Raw genomic sequence first — 25,852 nt, forward strand, 5'->3', positions numbered from 1 at the left:
TCAGCATTTTGGTCAAAGCCATTCAATCAACAAGTCTCCGGGAAGTTCCAAACTTTCCCACATCTTCCTGTCTTCTGAGCCCTCTAAGTCCCTTGGATGTTTCAAACTTTCCCACATTTTTCTGTATTCTTCTGAGCCCTCCAAACTATTCTAACCTCTGCCTGTTACCTACTTCCAAAGTCACTTCCACATTTTCGGGCATCTTTACAGCAACACCCCACTACTCCCAATTCCAATTTATTGTATTAGTTTATTCTCATGCTACTAAGAAGAAATACCTGAGGCTGGGTAATTTATAAAGAAAATGAAAGATTCTCCCCCAAGGCATGAAAATTTGGGAGGGTGAATAACTCCTCCCTGTGTAGGCCCAGTCCCAATGTACAAGGACACTTGCACCAGCAGTGTGCATCAGCAAGATAGCAAAAGCTGGAAGAGAACTGGCTGGAAGACACTACCCACTGGAGATCGAGAGAGAGAGGCTGTCTGGGTAACACGTAGCAGTTATGCCAGACTGGGACACTTCCTGTTTACAGGAGACTATAAAACCTGTGCCCCAGCCTCACTTGGGGCTGATGCCATTTTAGGCCTAAACCCGTCTGCAGCCAGGTGCTCATTAAAACAGTGTGTTGCTCCACACCACCTTGTGTTGTTTGTTGGTACATTCTCGGGGTTCAAACCAATCAAGAGCCTTGAATCAGGTGCTGAAACCCAAGAGGGGCTCCAGTCCACGTCCCCTGTGGACCTACTCCTCCACCCCAGAGAGCAGGCCACAGCAGCTGGACAAAGGAAGCTCCTCAGTCTCCAGTGGCCTCTCTGTGCATGCACATTGGTCACTGATCTTACCTACTGGTAAGTTTCCTGGGAGCCTGGTTAACAGAGATAAATCCGCACAGCCTCTCTTGGTTTCTCTGGTCCAAAAATCCAACGTTGGTCCAACAAGACTCCTCCGACATGTGCGAAGCACTCGCTGATCATCTGGTCTTAGGGGGACACCTCTAAGCTATTTGATCCAGTTCTAGGAACGAAAAAGGCAGCAGTGAGGATTGCTCCTTTTATGTCTCCCTCCGGCCATCCAGGAAGGTCTCCTTTTCTCCATCCTCCCTTTGTTATGGGAAATTCCCTGTCTTCCATTCCAAAGGACAGCCCTCTAGGCTGCCTCATAAAAAACCTGTAAATCTTAGGCCTTGGCAAGATATCCACCCTAAGTGCCTTGTCTTTTTTATTGCAGTTCAGTTTGGCCACAGTATGAATCAGATAATGGGTCCACAAGACCCACAAATGAAAGATTCAACTTTACAATTTAAATTAACTTAAGCAATTATTGCCGAGGACTGGAAAAATGGGGAGAAATTCCTTATGTTCAGGCCTTTTTTACACTCAGATTACAATCTGACCTCTGCAATTCTTGCTCACCTGTTCAAACCTTCCTCCATTATCGCCACCCTGATCTCCTTTCTCCTCCTGACCCCACCTCTTTTTCCTCGTTTGATCCAGCAGAACGCTGCCTACCCCTCCCAGCCCCTTCCTCTCTCTCTCAACCATCTTCTTTAACTCGCCAAGCCACCTCTTTTTCTTCCCAGCTGCCACCTTCCCAGCAGCCATCTTCTTAGCCACCACCTTCCTAGCTGCCATCCTCCCATCCAGCACCACATCCAAGAGTATCCACTTCTTTTCCTACACTGTCCTCTCCTCAGGACAATTCTAGCACTGCCTGTACCCGTTCTCCTCTCTCATTGCCCTCTCCTGAGGCCTATAAACCCATCCCACCACCTTAAGCCCCTATCTATCCTCCACTGCCTGTTAACTCAACCCCTCTTCCCCCTTCAAACCCTCAACAGAAACTACTTCCAGGTTCTTCCTTCTCTCCCACCTATACTCACTCAGGTGCCATCTTTGGCCCATGCCCCACCCTTACTTCAATACCTGTGCTAGAGTGCCCCCTTTGGGAAGTAGCAGGAATTGAAAATATTTTTAGAGTTCATGTTACCTTCTCCCTCACTGATATCTCTCAAATTAACGAAAGACTCAGTTCATATCCAGAAGATCCTACCTCTAATATTAGAGTTTCAGTACTTCACCCAGTCTTACAAACTAACTTGGCATGACCTCTACATTATCCTCTCTTCCACCCTCACCCCAGAAGACTGGGACCATATCTGGACCTTAGCTCAGGCACATGCTGATACAATTCCTCACCAGGCTCCTACCCAGCCTACTGGCACAGAGGCAGTCCTCGACCAGGACTCCCGCCAGGGTTATCAAGATGGGGCCCTGGACACTGCTATTCAGACCACATGATTGTGTGTCTCCTTGCCTGACTCAGAAAGGGTGCCCAGAAAGCAGTAAACTATGAAAAACTTTCGGAAATCACCCAAGGTCGTGACGAAAACCCAGCCCTTTTACTCTCGTTTAACTGGAGCCGTGAGAAAATATGCCAACCTAGACCCAGCCAGCCCAGAAGGAACCACTATTTTAAACGTTCGATTAATCTCCCAATCCACCCTCAATATTTGGCAGAAGCTTCAGAAGCTTGATGATGGCCCTCAAACCACACAATGAGACCTTCTTAATTTAGTCTTCAAAGTCTTTAACAATTGTGATGAGGAAGGTAAAAGGCAAAAACAGGGAGGCAGAATTTCAAATGCTTGCCTCCGCCAACAGGGGCCCTGCAGGCCCAAGGGGTCACAGCTCCACACGGAAGCCTCCTAATAATCCACCTCCACCTGGCACCTGTTTCAAGTGCAGCAATGAAGGCCACTGGTCCAGACAATGCTCTAACCCAGGTAAGCCCATGAGGCCATGCCCCATCTGTGGAGGACCCCACTGGAAGTCATACTATGAGTGGCCTTTGCAAGGACCACCCCCATTTCTCCCTGAGCTGGCAAAACCTCCTACTTGGATCTCATCGGCCTTGCCACTGAAGACTGACGGTGCCCTGGAATGGATGCCCTGGCAACTACCGTCTCTTCATCCAAGCCAAGGGTAACCCTGCTGGTGGCAGGTAGGCCAGTATATTTTTTAAATTGATACCAGGGCAAGCTACTCTGCTTTACCTAATTTTTCAGGACCCACCCAGTCCTCCAAAGTCTCTGTTATGGGTATTGATGGACAAGTCTCCAAACCCCGAGTCACCCCTCTACTCTTCTGCTCCCTTCACACCTTTTCCTTCACTCACTCTTTCTTAGTCCTGTTCTCATGACAAACTCCACTCCTAGGTAGAGACATCCTTTCAAAACTCCACACTACTCTCCACTTCTATGTTCCCCATGGTACCCAGCACATCCACCCAGACCCCTCTGGTGCTTCTAGCTTTATTCTACTCCTCCAACCTCCCACCCTAAAATATGCAACCTTTCCTTATGCCCCATCCATAGTTAACCCTACTGTTTGGGATACTTCCACACCCTCAGTTGCAAAACACCACACTCCCATCCACATTATCCTTAAAAACCCCACCCAGTTCCTCTCACAGAAGCAGTATCCAATCACCCAAGCAGCTCTTGTAGGCTTAAAGCCTATCATTTTCACCTCCTTGCCAGTCACCTATTCTGCCCAACAAACTCCCCTTTTAACACATCAGTTCCACCTGTTAAAAAGCAAGATGGAACTTATCACTTAGTCCAGGACTTCAAGCTCATTAACCAAACTGTACTCACATATGTCCAGTATTTCCTAACCCATAAACTTTACTTTCCACAATTCCCTCCAATACCACCCATTTTTCTGTCCTAGACCTAAAGGATACACTTTTTTTTTTTTAACAATTCATTTGCACCCTGATTCTCAAGACTTCTTTTTCTTTACGTGGGAAGACCCCTACACCCACCTTTCACATCAGCTCACCTGGTGCATACTACCTCAAGGTTTTAGAGACAGCCCCCACCTTTTTGCACAAGCCCTTGCTCACGACCTCTGTACCTTATCCCTAACACTCTCCACTCTCCTTCAATATGTTGATGATCTACTCCTGTGTAGTCCCTCTCAAAGACTGCAACACCCATACTATCTCTCTTTTAAACTTCCTGGCAGAGTGGGGGTATCTGGTCTCCCCTAAAAAAGCACAAATACGCACTCCCTCAGTCACCTACCTAGGCCTAGCCTTTACCCTGCAACCTGAGGGCTCACAACCAACCACATATCCCTCCTCCAGTCCCTCCCACCTCTGCAAACTAAGGAAGGAATTCTCTCTTTTCTAGGATTAGTAGGATATTTTAGGCTTTGGGTTCCCTCCTTTGCTCTACTTGCCAAACAGTTATAGCAAGCTGCTAAAGGCCCTCTTCATGAGCCTTTGAACCCTGAACAGCCTATTATCCAACCTTTCTGTCTACTCCAAAGGCCTCTTGTCTCAGCCCCATGCTTACTCCGGTAGACCTCATCAAAGCTTTCTCCTTTTATACCAATGAATGACGTGGAGTTGCACTAGGTGTTCTAACCCAGTCTAAGGGACCTACCCTCCATGTTATCACCTACCTCTCCAAACAGCTTGAAACCACAGCTCTCAGATGGCCTACTTGCTTCCAAACACTGGCGGCAGATGCTGTCCTCATCCTTGAAAGCCTAAAACTATCTCTTCATGCCAACCTAACAATTTATTCAACCCATAACATCAAAGACATGTTAGCTCACCGCAGTGTACTGAGTCTCATCTCTGCCCCATGGATCCTCCAACTGTATGCTTTATTCATAGAAACTCCCTAAATCACTGTGCTAATCAGCTCCTATTTAAACCCAGCCATGCTCTTACCTGAAGCTACTACCTCCCAAGACCGTGCACACTTCTGTGTAGACACTGTTCAAATTTTTCTTATACCTTTTCCAAACCTAACAGACCAACACTTTCCAGATGCCTTGTTTACTTGGTTTGTAGATGGCAGCTCCTTCCTATATCAAGGATGCCAAGATGCTGGCTATGTTATAGTGTTACCTCACACACACTATTGAAGCCAATCTGCTCCCCCTAGGAACCATCTCCCAAAAAGCTGAACTCATCACCCTCACTCAAGCACTCACTCTAGCAGGTGAACAACAAATTAACATATATTCAGATTCTCATTATGCATTCCACATAGTGCACTCACACTCATCCATCTGGAAAGATTGGGGTTTCCTAACTGCAAAAAAACACTCCTGTCATAAATGGCTCTCTCATCAGCAAACTCCTTCAAACTGCCAGACTCCTGTAGAAAGTTGCCATCATTCATTGCAGGGGCCACCAAATCCCAGACAATCCTATACTTGCTGGAAATGCTCTAGCAGATAAGGTAGCCAAACAAGTAGCCCTACAACCTGTGCAAGGCCAGTTTCTGTCCCTGTTTTTGTTCTCTCCTTTTTACTCCTCAGAAGAAAAGGAGGACTTCCAAGCCCCAAACCTTCAAAAGCAAGGACCATAGTATGTCAAGGAAGGGCGTTTCATTCTTCCTCACTCTCAAACAATCCCTATCCTGCAAACCCTCCACAACTCTTTCCATGTTGGTTGCAAACCTCTCTTGCAATTTCTCCGCCCTATTCTCACTTGTCCTCACCTTTCTAGCTGTGTTTGAGAAATTACTCAGTCCTGCTTTATCTGCCACTCAGTGTCACCCCAGGGTTCCCTCTGGCTGCTGCCTTTTCCTACCAACAAAGCCTGGGGCCTGGTGGGTAATTATATGCATGATGAGAGTGTGTGTGATGACATTTGCACATTCTGAAGTTGTTGGGAATGCTCCTACCCACTTGGAGAAAGTACAAACAAAGAATAGAAGATAGCAGAGCCATTTATCAGGCAGCATGTGAGTGAAGTCTACTTGCCAATCTTACCTGGGTAATCCTCCCTTCCTTAAATCAGACATGATCTTTCATTCATGAAGCCGCAAATGAGGTCATGCCTCTCCCTGTTGACACCTCCTTGTCCTCTCAACATAACTGTCTTGCAGGCACAGACATGTTTATCTGCCAACCTGACCCTCACAAAAAGCTCTAACTGAAGTGGACAGGCCCCTACGCTGTGATACTCAGCATGCCAACTGCAGTAAGACTCCAAGGACTCCCTCACTGGATCCATCACACCAGGGTCAAGCTCACCCCCAAGGTTTCTTCTTCCTCCAAAACATTAACAGCAAAGTGATCATCTAGGCCAATTTCTCCTACCAAGCTTAAATCAACCCCAACATTTCTTTTCTTAGAACCAAAAGATGAGGAAGACTAATCACTTGCTTTTAGAAATGGCCTATATTTACCCAACTGCCTGCTATACCTCACTTCCAACCAAAAGTCTTAATACAGGAATATCCCTCATCACAATCCTAATATTGTCAGTAGCTTCTCTGCTGTCCACAGCAGCGCCTCCGAGCTGCTGTTAGTGTTATCAATTTTTCCACTGTGGAGGAAAAATGCAACAATCCTTTACTTACCATACTCATATAGAAAAATCCTGTTATGGAACCTTAATTGAGGAAGGTGTTGAATCAGGGAAAGGTTATTGTAAAGTAAAAAATCCAGGAGTATCTGGCAGTCTTAATGGGACTACATGTCCAAAGGGTAGGCAGTGGCTTTGCTTCACCAAAATTGGACAATGGGGAGTAAACACTCAAGTGCTAGAAGACATAAAGAGAGAACAGATTATAGCCAAAGCAAAAGCAACAATTCCCCCAACGCCAAAATCACCCGTGGTATTTCCATCCTTATATACAAAACTACAAGCAGATGTATCCCTTCCCAAGTCAGGAAAAAACTGTTTGTAGATCTAGGAGAAAGCATCGCACTTACCATGAATGTGTCCAGTTGCTGGGTATGCGAGGGAGCTCGTATGAGTGAACAGTGGCTGTAGTATAGGATAGACATTCCCCCTTAGTTACTAGCATCCCAAAACCCCAGTCTCACTTTCAGTCCTCAAGAACACCTGCAGTCCCGGACACTTACCAACCCAGTAAGAGGGACAGTGTGCATATTCCACAAGTGGACTGATGAAACCCATCACACTGTAGGTGAAAGCTCCTGTCAGCAAACCCTAACAGTCAACGCCTCCACAGCAGAGTGGTGGCCTCGGTTACCCCAAGGAGCCTGGTCTCCTTCTAACTTAAATACCTCAATTGTGTCTTGTAAAAAATGGCCTGGTACTGTACAAACACCACTAACCCTTATGTTGCATACCCTGCCTAAGTACACTATGGGACAATCCTATGAACACCAGCCTACAATGGATTGCCCCTGAGGGATTCTTTTGGATATGTGGAACCCAGGCTTACTCATGGCTATCTTATCACTGGCAAGGTACTTGCTTCCTGGGCACAATTAAACCTGGATTCTTTTTACTTCCAAAGCAGGCAGACAACACCTTTGGAGTCCTTGTATATGATAACCTCAACAGAGAAAAACAATCCTTAAAGGTAGGAGGAAGCCAAAGATGGCAAGAGGACGAGTGGCCTCTGCAATGGATCATTGAATATTATGGCCCTGCCACTTGGGCTGAGGATGGTTCATGGGGTTATCACACTCTCATATATAGGCTAAATAGAATAATTATACTACGGGCTGTTCTAATCACTAACCAAACTGCCTCAGCCCTGGAAATGCTTGAGCAACAACAAAACCAAATGCATGCGACAATTTATCAAAACAGGCTAGCACTAGACTACTTATTAGCAGAAGAAGGTGGGGTCTGTGGTAAGTTTAATATCTCCAATTGTTGTCTTAACATAGACAATAATGGAAAAGTGGTTCTAGAGATTGCCTCAAATATCAGAAAAGTAGACCATGTACCAGTCCAAACCTGGAAGGAATGGAACCCAACAAACCTTCTAGGAGGGTAGCTCTCTAATTTAGGAGGATTTAAAACACTGGCGGGCTCAGTAATCTTCATCAATGGATTGCTCTTGTTTCTCCCCTATCCCACTGATAATGAAAGCCATTAAAACTTGTTGAAACTATGGTTAACTGCCAGACAATCCAGATGGTGCCACTGCTACAATGACACAATGGATACCAACCCGTCTCTCAAGAATACCCCCAAAATTAAGTTTTTCTTTTTTCTGAGGTGCCCATGCCACCCCCTATGTCATACCTGAAGTAGTTATTGAGAAAGTTGTCCCTTTTCCCTTTTCTATAACCAAACTGACAGGAATGAAAGATTCTCCCTGGGGTCTGAAAGCTGGAGGATGAATAACTTCTCCCTCCTCAGGTCCAGTCCCAAGGCACAAAGCCACTTGTGTCAGCGGTGTGCATCAGCAACATAGCAGAAGCAGGAAGAGAGCTGGCTGGAACAAATGTACACCCTGGAGATCGAGAGAGAGAGCCGCCAGGGTACCACGTAGCACTTATGTCAGACTGGGACACTTCTTGTTTACAGGAGACTATAAAACCCCTGCCCCGCCCTCACTTGGGGCTGACACCGTTTTAGGCCTCAGGCTGTCTGCACCCAGGTGCTCATTACAACAGCGTGTTTCTCCACACCACCTTGTGTTGTTTGTTGGCACGTTCTCGGGGTTTGAACCAATACAAGAGCTTTGCAAAAAAGAGGTTTAATTGACTCACAGTTCTGCATGGCTGGGGATGCCTCAGAAAACTTACAATCATAGCGGAAGGCACTTTTACACAGGGCAGCAGGAGTGAATGAGTGTCAAGCAAAGGGGGAAGCCCCTTATTAAATCATCAGCTCTTGTGAGAACTCACTCACTATTATGAGAACAGCAGGGGGAAACTGTTCCCATGATTCAATGATCTCCACCTGGTCTCACCCTTGACATGTGGGGATTATTACAATTCAAGGTGAAATTTGGGTTGGGATACAGAGCCAAATGATATCAGATCCATTATTTTGTCAGGAGTATGTTGTTTAATTTCCATGTTCTTGTGAATTTTCTGAAGTCTTCTCTGTATTTATTTTTAGTTGTAATACCATTGCAATAGGAAAACATACTTAATATAGTATCAGTCTTCTTAAATTTGTTTAAACTTGTTCTGTGTCATATCATATGATCTATCTTGGAGAATGTTTCATGAAGAAGAGTGTGTGTTCTGTAGCTGTTAAATAGAATGTTCTTTTTGTGTGTCTGTTAGATCCATTGGATTTAGAGTGTACTTAAAATTCAGTGTACTTTATTGATTTTTGTCTGAGTGATCTGTGTATTGTTGAAAGTGTGGTGTTGACATCCCCTACTATTAGGCATTGCAGTGAATGTCTCCCCTCAGATCTATTAATAATGTTTTGCATATTTATGTGTCTCAATATCGAGTGCATGTATATTCATAATTTTTATATCCTCCTACTGAATGGACTTCTTTATCATTATATAGTAACCTTTTCTGTCTTTAAAAAATTTTTTTTGACTTAAAGTCTATTTTATTGGATAAATTTATTATTACTCCTTCTCTTTTTTGGTTTCTATTTTCATGGAATATCTTTTTTCATCCCTTCACTTTAAGTCTATGTATGTCTTTACAAATAAAGTGTTTCTCTTGCAGGCAGTATAGAGTTGGGTCTTGTTTTTATCTCTAATCTATTCAGCCGCTTTGTGTCTTTTGATGCTAGAATTTAATCCACTTACATTCAAGGTAATTATTGATAGGTCAGGACTTACTACTGCCATTTTGTTATTTTTTTAGTTGTTTTATAGATCCTTTGTTCCTTCCTTTCTCTGTTGCTCTCTTCCTTTGTGTTTAAGTAATTTTTCTGATAGTATATTTTGATTTATTCCTTTTCTGGGGTATCTACTATAGATATTCTACTTTGTGCTTACCATATGGCATAAAGAAAAATCTCATAGCTGTAATAGATTATTTTAAGCTGACAACTTAACTTTATTGCAAAAAAAAGCCTACTTCAATTTTACTGTATTCCTTCCCCAACATTTTGAGTTTTGATGGTATAATTTAGATTTTTTATGCTGCTTGTCACTTAACAAATTATTATAGCTATTATAAAATTATTAATAACTTACATTTTTGATTTTCAGGCTAAAAATTTTAATGATTTATACACCATAATTAGAATGTTTTAGTATTCTGAATTTGACTGTATACTTACTTTTACCAGTATTTTTAAACTTTCAGATATTTTTATGGTACTCATTAGAATTCTTTTCTTTCTGCTTCAAGAATTCTCATTAGCTTTTTTGGTAAGACATGTCTTGTGGTGATGAACTCCCTTAGTTTCTGTTTGGGGAAATTTTTATCTCTTTCATTTCTTGACGACAGCTTTGTTTAATATGTTAGTCTTGGTTGGCTGTTTTTTTCCTTTAACACTTTGAATATATCATCCCCCTCTCTATTGGCCTGTAAGATTTTTGCTGAAAAGTCTGCTGCTAGATATATTGAAACTTTATGTTATTCATTTCTTTGCTCTTGACCCTCTCAGAATCCTCTCTTTGTGCTTCATTTCTAACAGTTTGGTTGCCTTGGGGTAGTCTTATTTGAATTAAATCTGATTGGAGACCTTTGACCTTCCTGTACCTAGATAGTTACATCTTTCTTTAGGTTTTGAACTCCTGTTTTTAAAAATAAGTTTTCTACCCCTTTATGTTTCCCTTCTCCTTGTAGAACTCCTATGATTCAAAAACTTGCTCTTTTGATGTTGTCTCAAAAATCCTATAATCTTTATTTCTTTTTATTCTTTTTTTCTCTTCTGACTGTCTATTTTCAAATAATGTATCTTCAAGTTCACTGATTCTTTTTTCTCCTTGATTAATTTTGCCGTTGATGCTATTTCTTGCCTTTTTAATTTTGTTCATTGTATTTTTTTTTTGTCTCCAGGATTTCTGCTTTTTTAAAAAAACTATTATTTTAATCTCTCTATTAAATTTCTCATTCTGGTCACATATTATTTTTCTAGTTCTATTATATTGTTTTACTGTATTTTCTTGACATTTACTGAGCTGTTGCTGCTGCTGCCTCCTCCTCCTCCTCCTCCTCTCTTTCTCCTTCTCCTTCTCCTTTTTTCTCCTTGTCATTCTCCTTCCTCTTCTTTTTCTTTTTCTCTTTGAGACAGGATCTCACTCTGTCACCCAGGCTAAAGTGTAGTGATGTGATTATGACTCACTGCAACCTCAACCTCCTGTGCTCAAGCAATCTTCCTGGCTCTGCTTCCTGAGTAACTGGGACTACAGGTGCACACCACCATGTCCAGCTAATTTTTGTATTTATTGTGGAGACAGGGTTTAGCTATGGTGTCCAAGCTGGTCTCAAACTTTTGAGCTTAAGCAATCTGTTCACTTCAGCCTCCCGAAGTATTGAGCTTCTTTAAGATAGCTATTTTGAATTCCTTGTCAGCCATTTCATATGTCTTCATTTCTTTAGGGTCAATCACTGGCAACTTAATCTATCTGTTTGACAATATTGTGTGTCCCTGATTGTTCTTGATCCTTGTATATAGATGTCTGTGCTTTCAAAGAAGTAGGTAGTTATTCTAGTCTTCACAGACTGACTTTGTCTGGGAAAGCCCTGCAGCAGGTACAGTATTGGGGTAGGTAGGCCAGAGGCCAGGGCATTTGCAGCTGGTGTACTGCTATTAGAAACCTGAGTCAGGCGTGGTGCTGGAGAATGCAAGAAGTTCAGGGCAGGTGCAGCCTTTGTGGCACTGGGGCATATTAGAAGCCTGGAGCCTCTGGGGGCTGCCTGCCATTGAGACCCTTCTGAAGGTGACCTGGTGGGAAGTGGGCTGAAGATCGATTCTTCCACTCAAACTTGAATCCTGGAGATGTGTAGTTCTGCCTAACACCAGGTTGGGTCAGTAAAGGCTCAGTCTATGGATACTGGCTTGGAATATGAGCCTATGGGGGTCTGTCTAGTGCTGGGTTTTACTATGGTGGACCCACTGTTGGAGTCTAAGGCAAAGTCTTGTGCTCGCTTTCCTCTCTTTCTCCCAGGCAGATGGTTTCTCTCTTTGCACTGTGTTGCCTGGGCTTGGGGAAGGGGTTATGGGGATAATGTATAACTGGCTTTCCTACCCTTTTCAAGGAGTCTTTTCTTATTATTGTGCCACAACCGGGTACTATGGTCTCTCATTTGGCTTCCTTATCTCGAGGGAAACCATTTTTCACACATGGATATTTGTTATTTGTTCAATAGATGTTGATGTTTCTGTGGTGGTACAGTCACTGGAAATTCCTACTCTGCTGTTTTCCTCCACCCTGCCTTCTATTATGTTGGTGCAAAAGTAATTGCAGTTTTTGCCATTGAAAGTAATGGTAAAAACTGCAATTACTCTGGCACCAACCTAGTAATTCTATTATTTTAGTTTACATTTTCTTACTGGCTAGCTTCAATTTACTTATACAAGGAGCCATTTGGAGGGTTAGTTCTTTCTCATGATTAGCTCATATGTTTCTGGAGGTGTGGAGGCCAGATCATATGACTCAGATCTAAGTCATTTTGCACATGGCATTGCTCCATCCACTGTGATTCACTTAGAACTGGAAGCCTGACTAAATAAAAGTCAATGAAATGACCCAAGATTTTACTAACACTTCATTGACTCAAAATGAGAGAAAACGTATGTTTAAAATTGTGGCAGCCATCTTTCCACTGTAAAGAGAGATCCTATATGGGAATAGAGCCAGGACAGAGTAGGCATATCATAGAAGTAGGAAATTGGGTTGCAGTGATATTGTTTGAGGGCCTGGTCAAACTGTATGTGAAAAGACAATAACATAGGTTACAGTAGAAGCAACTTGAATCACAACTGAGTGCTTGGTCAACTTTTGAACAAGAACTAGACTTTGTAAGTAGTCTGCTCAAGCTGATGAGGTCACATGAAGAGCAATGTGGGCCTCAATTCTAGTCTTGGAAGTTGGCAGATTTTATTAAGTGTAAGCAAAACAACTGCTTAAACTGTTCTCTGTTTAAGCAACAGTTTAAGCAGCATTTCCTGTGGCCACGCTGAACAAGATGAGAAACTTTGTTTTGCATTCATCATTTAGAACATTGAATAAGGTCAAACAATGAGAAAGTGTTAAACCAGGTCCATTTTATTTAAAAATAAAGATATTAGAGAATATTATTTTGGTGTAAGGGTTCCCTTTGTTTTCTTTTCTATTTTCTTTCTTTCTTAATTTTTCTTTTTCTTTCTTTTCTTTCTTTCTTTCTTTCTCTTTCTTTCTCTTTCTTTTTTCTTTTTCTTCTTCTTTCTTTCTATCTCTCTTTCCTTCTTTCCTTCATTTCCTTCCTTTTCTTCTCTTTCTTTCCCTTCCTTCCTTCCTTCCTTCCTTTTTCTTTCTTTCCTTTTTTTTTCTTTTGAGACAGAGTCTCACTCTGTCACCCAGACTGTAGTGCACTGGTGCAATCTGCTCACTGCAACCTCCGACTCCCAGGTTTAAGTGATTATCTTGCTTCAGCCTCCCCAGTAGCTAGGACTATAGGCACCCACTACCACGCCCGGCTAATTTTTACATTTTTAGTAGACACAGAGTTTCACTATGTTGGCCAGGCTGGTAACTCCTGACCTCATGTGATCCACCCACCTTGGCCTCCTAAGTGCTGGGATTACAGGCATGAGCCACTGCAACCAGCCTCCTTTCTACCTGTAATTTGAAGTCTGAGATAGCTATAACTACAGCAGCAATGTAGAAAAGCCAAATTCTCTGCCCTAAGCTAGCATTTGATTCAAGCAATATTAGAAGTGGGAAATTTAGCAAGAGATATGATTGGTAGTTAGAAAAATCATATTCTAGTTTCTCAAGCCTCTCCCACATTCTTCCAATTAAGTAGTCATTTCCTGACAATGGGATGAATTACTCCCGTTGAGAAAATACACTCCAGAGGCATAGATACAAAGAAAAAGGAAATTCAGCTCAGGGCTAAAGAAATTGGCAGTGCAGTGTCGATGTACTAGTTTCCCAGGACTGCTGCAACAAAGTGCCACAAATTTGGATGACTTTGAAAAACATACATTTATTATCTCACAGTTCTGGAATTTAGAAGTATGAAATAACATGCCAGCAGAGTTGCTTCTTTCTGGAAGCACCCCAGAAAGAATCTGTTCCATGCCTCTCTCCTTGCTTCTGGAAGTTGTCGGCAATCCTTTGAGTTACTTGATTTGTTGACACATCACTTTAATCATTCACATGGCTGTCTCCCTCTGTGTGTCTGTGTGTTTCTGCTCCTGTTATAAGAACACAGTAATGTTAGATTAAGAGCTCACCCTGGCCGGGCGCGGTGGCTCAACCCTGTAATCCCAGCACTTTGGGAGGCCGAGGCGGGCGGATCACAAGGTCAGGAGATCGAGACCACAGTGAAACCCCGTCTCTACTAAAAATACAAAAAAAAAATTAGCCGGGCGCGGTGGCGGGCGCCTGTAGTCCTAGCTACTCGGGAGGCTGAGGCAGGAGAATGGCGTGAACCCGGGAGGCGGAGCTTGCAGTGAGCCGAGATCGCGCCACTGCACTCCAGCCTGGGCAACAGCGTGAGACTCCGTCTCAAAAAAAAAAAAAAAAAAAAAAAAAAAAAAAAAAAGAGCTCACCCTATTCCCATGTGATATCACCTTAACTAATCATTTGCAACTACCCTATTTGCAAATTAGGCCACCTTCTTGAGGTACTGAGAGTTAGGATTTCAATCTATCTTTTAGGGGGCCACGATTAAAAGTACTATAGTAGCTATGGCCAACCTCTTGAAGACAGAAAATCCAACCATGTTGTCCAGATTTAAACACTCTGATTCTTCATGATAGTTCCCTTTGTTTACTACCCCATGAGATAGAGAAAATGCAAATAGGTTAAAAATATATCAAGACTTCAAGTAAGTTTTACTGTTAGACAAATCTCAAGCCTTACAAAAAAGAGGATAAATTCACTCAAGCCTTAAAATAATCTTCAGGCTCTAGAACCTGAGGTTAAATGAAGTACACTGATAAAGAATTTCAGGATGCACTTCGGATATGGTCATAGACAAGAATTGTATAAACTCAATAGATTGAATTGTCAAAGCAGGTGCACATAAATTATAGATCTTACCTGGTATCAAATTTTATTAATTATTTAAAGGATACTCACAAACAGCAGGTATAAGCAAAGTCCATAGATTTCAGATTTTGCTACAACAAGAAAAATAGACCAGAAATATCCTACTTTTTAGATAGGAAATCCCTGTGTTCAAGGAGATCTGGTGGAATTCTTTCCCCCCGTTATCTCCACTAGGGAAGAAGTGGTCCACTAAACTGCCTCTAACCATTTCCTTCTCAACAACAGAAGTCCTTAGAGAGCAGAACTATATTTCACTCCTAGGTCAAGGAGTCCTTTCTTTCCCTGTCATGCAAGATATTACATGAATTATGTACCAGCAACCACTTTATGTTGTTTACCTTCCCAAAATAGCAGCTTAAAAGTGTGTATTGAATGTTTTGGGATTTATTAAACACAGTATACAGCATTAGTTCTCTAGGCAAAGAGGAGTTAGAGATAGATCTGACTGAGAGGACTGTGCCTCGAATAGCTATTTTGAACCCAGAACTCTGTGTGGTCATTGAATAAGATTTTTATTTCTCATTATTTCTTTGGGAAAGGGAAGGAGGATGTGTTTTCTGTGGGATGTGACATAAGTTTATTATGTAGATAGATATTTTTGAGGCTGTATGAATGGGAAGATGAAGTAGCCAAATGATTGGACATTTCTTCGGTTGTTTGTGTATTATTCAACATCAGTTCACCCTAATTCCAGTACTGCCATTGTGGATTGATTCAGGATGCTCTGTTGATAGAAGCATATAATCCATGGTGATAGAAATAAATATATTCCATCCCCTTGGCTAGTCATTTATAGCCAAGTTCAGGAATTTGAGTGTGACACAATCGATATTAGTAAGATGTTAGGACTGGCCAGAAAAAGTATCTTACTCTTTTCCCATTAGATTTGATTAGAGATGATCTAAGTCTGAAGTTAGAGCAGCCTTCTCCAAATAAAATAGACACCGAATCTGATAATAGAGGAACATGATAGATGAACAGAAAAATATTGGTACAATTTTCTTTGGAATTGGGTATCCTGTCAAATGGAATTGAATAAAATCTACTAGTACATAATTCTTAAAAATTTAAATGTATTTTCAGTTCTTTGTAATGCAATAAAAACTTCTTTCAAAGCAACATTTTTCTGGAGTCCATCTGAAATTAATTAAAGACAGACTAGAATGATAAGATTGCACAACAGGAGGAAATATCAGGGCTGTTATTTTGTATTCTTTTTTTTTTTTTTTTTTTTTGAGATGGAGGCTCACTCCATTACCCAGGCTGGAGTGCTGTGGCACAATCTTGGCTCACTGCAACCTCCACTTCCTGGGTTCAAGCAAGTCTCCTGCCTCAGCCTCCAGAGTAACTGGAATTACAGATGTAAGCCACCACACCTGGCTAATTTTTGTATTTTTAGTAGAGATGGGGTTTCATCATGTTAGTCAGGCTGGTCTTGAACTCCTGACCTCAAGTGATCCTCCCGCCTTGGCCTCCCAAAGTGCTGGGATTACAGGCATGAACCACTGCTCTTGGCCCTATATTTTGTATTCTGTTTTGAATATATACAAAAAGTAATGTGCTTCAAAAGGTCTACATGATTCTTCTCCTGACTGACCTCCTACCTCTCCCCTCCTCATCCATTTTGCTCCAGCTCAATCAGCCTCCTTGCTGAACTCCCACCTCAGGGGAAATTTGCCCCTCCCAGCCTTTCTTCCTCAATGCTGTTCTCTGAAGTATCCACATGAGTTCCTAAACTCATTTAGATTTCTTTTCAAACAAAATCAAACATCAACTGCAATGTAAAAATTTAAGGAAATCACAAGGGTAAAATGCTGAGAAGGGGGTAACAATTACCTATAGGTAAGAACATGATGCTAGATGGATCACCAATTTTTTTTTTTAACTATTAAAAATGAAAAAGGAAATAGATTAATGGTCATAAAGGCCATGTCTTCAAGTCCAATATATATGGCTCTGCCTTCCTAGGATTAATGTACTTAGTATTGGCACATAGTGTGGCAATTGTGGTGGGTTGTGGAGATTTTAGAGAGTGAAATAAAGGATTATAATTCTGCAAAATGTATTTTTAAATTAATTTTCCCCTCTGTATTGTGATTTTTTCTTTTTAGGATGTTTTCTCTTCACCATTATTTCTTTGTTCTTATCTTTCTTCCAAGACAGTTTACATACGTGGTTGCATCTAAACACTCCTGAGGTCTTTGAAAGTCTTGAACAGCCAAGTATGAGCAAGGTATAGTTCAGAGGACAGGGCTGTTATGTTAAAGCATAGTTGGCATGATGAGACATAGAAGTATAAGCCTGAGTTTCCACACAGAGGCCAGTGGGAAAAGAGGCCAAAGGAGCCTACTCATGCCTATAAGCAGAAAAAGGCAAAGAAGGCCTTGAGACTTTCAGTGTAGTCTGGGTCAAAGACGTACTGGAGTCAGAGATTAACTTGACAATGACTCAGCAAAAAGAAATCCAGACTTCTTTATTGTGGCTTGGCAAGTTGGCCAAATTAAATATTTGGTGAAATAGAGAAATTGAGTAAATAAAACCACAGTTGTTAAATGAAAAAAATATTGAGCCACTTATCTGTAGAGTTTATTGCATTTTCCGGTCTCAGAAGATCTGGAACGTGAAGATGACTATGTTCTTGCTAACACTAAGAACTGTGCTACTCCATATTCCCTTAAATTCTTTCAATAAACTTCCATCACTGAAGGTACATTGGAAGTTTTACATCCATGTTTGTGCATGTGCACTTACATGTGATCCTGAATAGCCTGACTAGGACTCACAATGAAAACTGATTAGTAATAAACAGTTTGTCATGGACCACAGACCTTTTTATGTTTCAGAAACCTAGTGACAGAATTTAAGAACTGTATTTTTTTCATCTATGATAACTATAATTATTATTCAGAAAGTTGTTTGCTAAATATATTTTAATTAAGAAAATATTTATTTAAATAATAATAATTACTATTTACTGACCAACAGTATTCAAGGAGCTCTAAGAACATTTTCTCATTTGATCCTCACATCTAAAGAGATATAATTTTTATTTCCTTTTTCAAAATGACAAAATTAATGTTTAGAGAGTTAAAGGAAAATTTTTAAGAATACAGCTCATGGCAAATTCAGGATTTGAAGTTAGATGTAACTGACTCTGAAGTCTGTTCATTCCACTAGCCTGCTGTCTCTCATTCATTACATGTTGTCAGTTTATTGGTGAACCCTCATTGTCTTTAAAGAAATACTTATTTGCATAATAATAACAGCTATCATATACTGAGTGCCAACTATAAGGTATTGTGTTAGGAAAAGTCCTCGTCATATTGCCTTCACAGCATAGAAATAGGTATGTAAATGAAAAAATGCAATAATATCTGAAAGAGTACGTTTATTTAAACAGTTGATCCCATAGGAAAAGTAGATTTAAGGAATACATTTCATAGTTACTTTCACATGCTCTTTGGGTGGAATTACAAATGAGATTATTTACATTATTTCTCTTTCTTTAAGCATGCAAATTAATTGAAGTAACTATAATGTGACTAGAATGGAATGCCAATGTGCTGCACACATGCACAAAAGTATTTATTTTATCTTTTTTTCTCTGAAAACGGTCACTTTTTAGTGCAATGTCCACAGTGTTCTTGTATAATGGAATGGGAACAGCCCTTTAAACTTCTTTTGTAATACTCAGAATATCTCTATGTGTAAGTAGTTCTATTAGTTCTACTTTACAGGTGAAGAGGTTAACACTTGCCCAAAGTGTGCACCTGTAATATAAACCCTCTTTATAAAAGTAGCAAGGTAGATGTCAGTAAATAAATTCATGAGTCGTTTCAGTATCTTCTCTAGTAGTTATGAGTTCCTCTAGTATGATGATTATGTTAGGCTAAATAATGACTCCCAAAAGATGTCCACGTACTAATTCCTGGAATTTGTGAACATGTTACCTTATATCAGGGGTCCCCAACCTCCAGGTCATGGACTGAACCATGGGTTGGGAACCTGTTTAGGAACTGGGAAGCACACTAGGAGGTGAGCAGTGGGCAAGTGAGTGAAACTTCATCTGTATTTATAGCCGCTCCCCATTGCTTGCATTATCCCCTGAGCTCCACCTTCTGTCAGGTCAGCAGAGGCATTAGATTCTCATAGGAGCGCAAAACCCTATTGTGACCTATGCATGCAAGGGATCTAGGTTGCATGATCCTTATGAGAATATAACACCTGATGATCTGTCACGGTCTCTCATCACCCCCAGATGGGACTGTTAGTAGTAGAAAGCAAGCTCAGGACTCCCTGTGTATTGACATTATGGTGAGTTATACAATTATGTCATTACATATTACAATATAATAATAATAGAAATAAAGTGCACAATAAATGTAATGCACTGGAGTCACCTGGAAGGTATCCCCCCGACCCCAGTCTGTGGAAAAATTGTCTTCCATGAAACTGGTTCCCGGTGCCAAAAAGGTTGGGGACTGCTGCCTTATATGGCCTTTACTGATGTGAATAAGTTAGAAATTGTGAAAAGGGAGGATTGTCCTAGACCATATAGGTGGGTCAAATGTAATCACAAGGATCTTTATGAGCCAGAGAGAGAGAGAGAGAGAGAGAGAGGGATGTCAGAAGCAGAAAGGAAACTGACAACGAAAGAGGTTGTTATGTGCTTTTAAGATGGAGGAAGGGGGCATGGGTCAAGGAATGCAGTGGCCTTCAGAAGCTGGAAAAGGAAAGGAAACACTTCTAAATCCTCCAGAAAAAAATGTAGCCCTAGGAATTGCTTGATTTCATGTCTCTGATCTTTAGAGCTGTTAATACATTTGTTGTAGGACACTACATTTGTGAGAATTTGTTATAGCAGCAGTAGGAAATTTACAATAATTTTGTCCTATTTACCTAGGGAATAAATAGAACCAGGATTCAAAATCCAGGTCTGTTTCATTCTGAGTCCATTTCTTTTCAAACATGAAGCATTTTTCCTATTTATATTGTCAGTCTCTCTGGGGCAGTCTGTATAAATATTGACAAATCCAAATGTTCAATTACTCGAAAAATCTATCAGCAAACACATTTGCTTTGTGTTATGTGTCAAGTGATGTCATTTAAGTGTTTTTGTTTTTAAAGTTCCAACAAGAGGACAAGATTCCAATCTTACAGGGTATACCAAAGAGTAATGGTATAAGACTATGAAACACTTGCCCTTTGACACTAAAATTAATGTGCTTGATATAAAAATGGATGAGACTAACCATTAGTAGATAAAAACTAGATTTAATAATATGTTGCTAAAGGCATGTTGCTATGAGACCCAGGTGTTTTCAGGATCAAACAAAAAGTAAATGATATTTTAAATACTTTGATGTTGACAACCTGGTTAAATCCTCAGTAAGATGTGATTGTGGGTTTAATCAATTAGGAACTAGTACTGAATTGGTTATCCATATATCTTTATATCCTAGCCATTTAAAGGCAAGGAAGAGACTCAACAAATATTTTTTAGTGATTGAATAAAACTCTTCTATCAGGTATTAAAAAGTACTTAAAGTTACAAAATAACTAAATCTATCTCTTGGGTATGAAAGTAGACACAATAATCAATGAAGATAATTTTAAAAACCCAGAACAATATACTAACATAAAAATAACAACAGTATCATGCACCAATGCTTATTGTGAGCCAGACACTGTGCTAAGTGCTTTAAATGCATTACCTTATTTAATATAATAATCTAGTACTATTTTCATCTCTCTCCCTTAAGGAAGTTAAGACTTAAGGAGATCAAAGTGGTAAAAAGAGGTTTTCTATTATGCTAAGTGCAATGAATTTACCCACTCTGCTCTACTGACTTTTATAATTTAAAACATGATAAAGGTAGCATTTTAATTTCATAAAGAAAAACTAATTTTAAGTAGATAATGTTAGGATGGTTACTTAAAGCTCTTTGTCATGTTATTCATCAAAATTAATTTAAGACATAATAGACAAAAATCACTAAGTTGACAAACATCTTGATGAACATTACTATCTAAAAATTAAAAATTTGCATTTTAGGAACATTATAAATAAAATGAAACCCAGAAGAATATTTAAAATATATGTTGCACTTGAAAGTTTACTCAACTAATATTTAAAGTATTCTTGCAAATAAAAGAGAAAGAACAATTATTCCAATAGAAGAAATCAGTAAACAATGTTCACAAAGATGTGAAACAAATGACCCATAAGTATATAATATGTTTAGCTTCAGGAGTAATCAAAAAGTACAAAATAAAATTATAATGAGAACTTTCTCACAATCAAATAGTCAAAAATTTTAAAATGGTAGCACAAAATATTGCAGACATGGGAGGAACATACATTCTTATAAATATTAATTGAGATGTAAATGGATATAGCCTTTTAGAGGGAATAATAAGAAAATGGAATCATAAGGTATAAAATATGAAAACTCATTAATCCACAGTTCCATCTTTGTGAATTCATTTTAGAAAAATAATGAAATAAATATGTAAAAATATGAATACCAACAATATTATCTCGGTATTGTTTATGATACTGAAAAATAGACAATTATGTGAATTTACTGGAAAGACGTTTACAGTATATTATTAAGTGAAAGAGGCAAATTACAAAAAGGTATGCATAAAAGAATTCATTCGAAGGCATAATTGCTTATAAATACTATACATATATTATGTGTATGTTTATATTTATCCTAACTCATTAAAAAGGAATAAAATAATCTCTGAGTGAATGGGATTATGGGTGAGTTTTAGTTTCCATGGTATGACTTACCTATATTCCATAATTTCTTTTTTTTTTTTTCTTTTTTTTTGAGACGGATTCTCGCTCTGTCGCCCAGGCTGGAGTGCAGTGGCCGGATCTCAGCTCACTGAAAGCTCCTCCTCCCGGGTTCCCGCCATTCTCCTGCCTCAGCCTCCCCAGTAGCTGGGATTACAGGCGCCCGCCACCTCGCCCGGGTAGTTTTTTGTATTTTTTTAGTAGAGATGGGGTTTCACCGTGTTCGCCAGGATGGTCTCAATCTCCTGACCTCGTGATCCGCCCGTCTCGGCCTCCCAAAGTGCTGGGATTACAGGCTTGAGCCACCGCGCCCGGCCTATATTCTATAATTTCAAACATAAATAGGTATTTTCTGATAATCAAAGAAAGAAAAGCAAGAAAAACTAAAATTAAGAAAAAATAAGGTTACACTCATCTACATTCCACATCTGATCATGTACTCACTACCAGCTTAAAAAACCTCTAATGAGTCATTTTTATTTATTTATAAAAATCCAAACACTTGAACTTGGCATCCAAAATCATTTCACATCTGGTCTTACCATACCATATTGACTTCATTATCCACTTCTGCGTCCCATGGGCCTTTTAAATACTTTTTAAAAATGCCAACCCTCTTTTTTCTCTTCTGCTGAAGAACCTCTAGCCTTCTTTCAGTGAAAACATAATCTCCTCCCTGAAGACTTTCCAGTTCCCTAAGAAAGTTAGTGCTCTCCAAGCTTTGCCTCAAAACATTTTTCTTTTCTTTTTCTTTTTCTTTTTCTTTTTTAAAAGAATTTTAGAGATTGGGTCTCACCATGTTGCCCAGGTTGGTGTCATACTCCTGGGCTCAAGAGATCTGCCCGCCGTGGCCTCCAAAAATGCTGAGATTATAGGCGTGAGCCATGACGCCTAGTCCTTGAAGCATATTTCTAAGTGATTGGCCCATTGTCTTCCTACCTTCTACGACTGTGGATCATGTGCGCGCATTTATTCCAGATAAATACAAATAATATATATGGCAGCTATGTTTTCCCTATCTCTTAGGAGTTGAAGGATTTGGCACTAGAAGAAGTTGCGGGTTAAATGGAATAAAGGAGAGATTTGTAAAAGTTTGCAATGAAGTCAATATAAGATCAGCACAAGTGTAACAAGATACTCTTTGCATGTAATTAGGATTTACTGTAATTAATTATTTGAATGAAGTTCAAACTGACAATTTAATGCTTATTTCAGGCAATAGCTCACAGGACTCTGTGCTAAGAGGAAATGTAACAAAAAAATAGAAGGATGGAAGGATGGATGGATATGGATGATAGATAATATTGTGTTGCTCTCTTTAATTATGGATTATGAACCTACGGTCATATACTATTCTGAAAGCATGCTATAAAATTGCCTCTTTCAGGCCAGGCATGGTGGCTCATGCCTATAATCCCAGCACTTTGGGAGACCGAGGCAGGCAGATCACTTTAGGCCAGGAGTTCGAGAATAACCTGGCCAACATGGTGAAACCTTGTCTCTTCTAAAAATATAAAAATTAACCTGGTGTGCTGGCCCATGCCTGTAATCCCAGTTACTCTGGAGGCTGAGGCATGAGAATCACTGGAACCAGGGAGGTGGAGGCTGCAGGCTGCAGTGAGCCGAGATTGTGCCACCACAATCTGGGTGACAGAGCCAGACTCTGTCTCAAAAAAAAAAAAAAGCCTCTTTCAAACTCTTTTTCTGAAAAACTTTTGAATGTCTTAGAAATGGCACTTTGTTTTTGAATAACATGCTAACTTGTCAATTTGTAGTAGCTGCTCGGAATTCTGTGTTGGCTTATTTTCATTCAGGAGGAGGACTATGATCAATTGGCAATTGGAAAGGGATAAAGGTTTGGCAGTATATGTCATCCTTGGGCATATGAACCTCTGAAACGCTTATATAATGGGAATTTAAGAGTTGGAAGACTGTATAAACTTTCTTCTTTCATTCTTTGCTTCCTGTCTCTTCGTGCAGGGTCTGTGTTCTTGGATAGCATCCCAAAATGATGTTTTTCTTCATAGTCAAGTTCTATATAAACTCATGTTGATAAATTAAAACACCTTTAGCCTTTAGCTACTTCAACATAAATAAAAAGATTGCATTATTATGGTTCATTTTAATGATTCAGTAGGTAAAATCACTTAAAGCAACTCAGTTTGTCCTAGTGGCTTAATAAGCAATGTTTCTTGGCTCATGCTATAGTTTGGCTACCAGCTTATAATTATGAGCTGTTTTAAGAGTAAGAAATTTGGGAAGTTATTTGGCTGGGGGCATTCAAAAACAAGATGTCATGTTAGGGCTTGTTAAAAGTTCCTCTGTGACAAATTCAAACATATACAATATTATTAACTGTGTCTTGGCAGCTCATTTTCTTCTTTTATAAACAGTCAAAAAAAGCAGCTCTGGTTTATTTAATTCCCAGAAAAGAAAAATTGGAACCATTTAGCCTGCTTAATATCAAAATCTACCTGACCCAAAGGAGAATCGGGAGGAATTTCACTGAACACTTTATTTTAGTTACATCATCCTATACACAAATTCTTTGACTGTAAATAAAACATAACTTTTTAAGAAGCCCTAAAATAAACAAATTTTATAACATTCATTTCTTCTATTATCTCTCCCTTTAATCCTGTTTCTCTGATTTCGTTTTTTTTATATCCACATTCAGGGATTTCCAGAAATTACTTCCTTGTTCCTTGCTCCTTTCCCATAACATGTATCTTTCTCAGAAGCTCCTCCATTCTTTATTTTTTATTTTTTTGAGATGGAGTTTCCCTCTTGTCACCCAGGCTGGAGTACAATGGCACGATCTTGGCTCATGGCAACCTCCACCTCCCGGGTTCAAGTGACTCTCCTGCCTTAGACTCCCAAGTAGCAGGGATTACAGGTGCGCATCACCATGCCTGGCTAATTTTTGTGTTTTTACTAGAGATGGAGTTTCACCATGTCAGCCAGGCTGGTCTTGAACTCCTGACCTCAGGTGATCCACCTGCCTTGACCTCCCACAGTGCTGGAATTACAGGTGTGAGCCACCACGCTCGGGCCCTCCATTCCTATGGTATGAATTTACCTACTTTGTATGAATTGATTGATGTATAAAAGTCTAAGTTTTAAACTCTCCATAATTATCTGCAGATCAATCATACTCATATCAAATATTGAACTCTTATCTTTCTGCCCACAGGATGATACATTTCAAAGATATTCATCCACTCATTCTCCATCATATCATTACCAATTATCTCTCATTTGAATCTTTTACCAGGACCTACAGACTTCATAATGTAATGAAGTTTTAGTCATTTCCTGAACTCTTCTCCTCCTCTGTTGAAACTTTTCTTCATTTCACTTTGGCTCTTTATTTAGAGCCCTGAAGAACTGGGGCACTGAACCAAGTAAATTTTGATTGGTGAATAGTAAGTAGAAGATAATGAGAATCATGATTTTAGAAGATTGCTCTGGCAATAGTGTATACAATAGATAGCTGGGAAGTATTTAAGGACTATTGTAATTGTTTAGTAAAATTAGGGATCGGAGAAGAGAAAAAGGTGTGGCTCATAATTGCATGTTAGGATATGATAATGGCTTTCTGCCTAATCTCTTCCAGAAGACAATCATAGTTCAAATGGCTCAACTAAAGGAAAGGAAGAAGAAAGAAAAATACTTATACTAGTGCCCATGCAACATTGTGTGTGATACTCAATAAACATTTTCTAGTTAAATGAGTAGTTGATGGGTTGGACTAATGGTGAAAATTAAAGTCATTTTGGAGGACTACCAAGGGATAAGTTTTTCCTCTCAAAATTTTTCTCAACACATCTCCATTAGTATTACACACCTGGCAACCCAATTTATTTCTGGATATGGGTGCCCACCTCTTGTCTTTACTGATAAATCATAATTCACTCCTACATTTTTTCTACATCATTTTAATATTGTGCACTTCTTAGAAACTGTTACATAATAATTCTATGCCATTTCATTTGCACTCGTCTTGACTTCCCAGAGAGTCTTTAAACTCCTTAATGTCAGAGACTCAGTTTCTGAATTTTCTCACAATGTCTAACAGAATGCTCTTCAGAATGAAGATCTAAATGTGTTTAATGC

The 25,852-nt window shown here is 39.8% G+C and overlaps 2 pseudogenes; both read left to right on the plus strand.

The window, feature by feature from the left end:
• Window positions 1-376: 376 nt before the first annotated feature.
• LOC126931643 (transcription factor NF-E4-like) lies at window positions 377-2,986 on the plus strand (annotated as a pseudogene).
• A 3,214-nt stretch (window positions 2,987-6,200) lies between these two features.
• On the plus strand, window positions 6,201-6,792 carry LOC126931644 (suppressyn-like; annotated as a pseudogene).
• Window positions 6,793-25,852: the final 19,060 nt, after the last annotated feature.

Source organism: Macaca thibetana, chromosome 11 (genome assembly GCF_024542745.1).
Source record: "Macaca thibetana thibetana isolate TM-01 chromosome 11, ASM2454274v1, whole genome shotgun sequence".
In the NCBI taxonomy this organism is placed as follows: Eukaryota; Metazoa; Chordata; class Mammalia; order Primates; family Cercopithecidae; genus Macaca; species Macaca thibetana.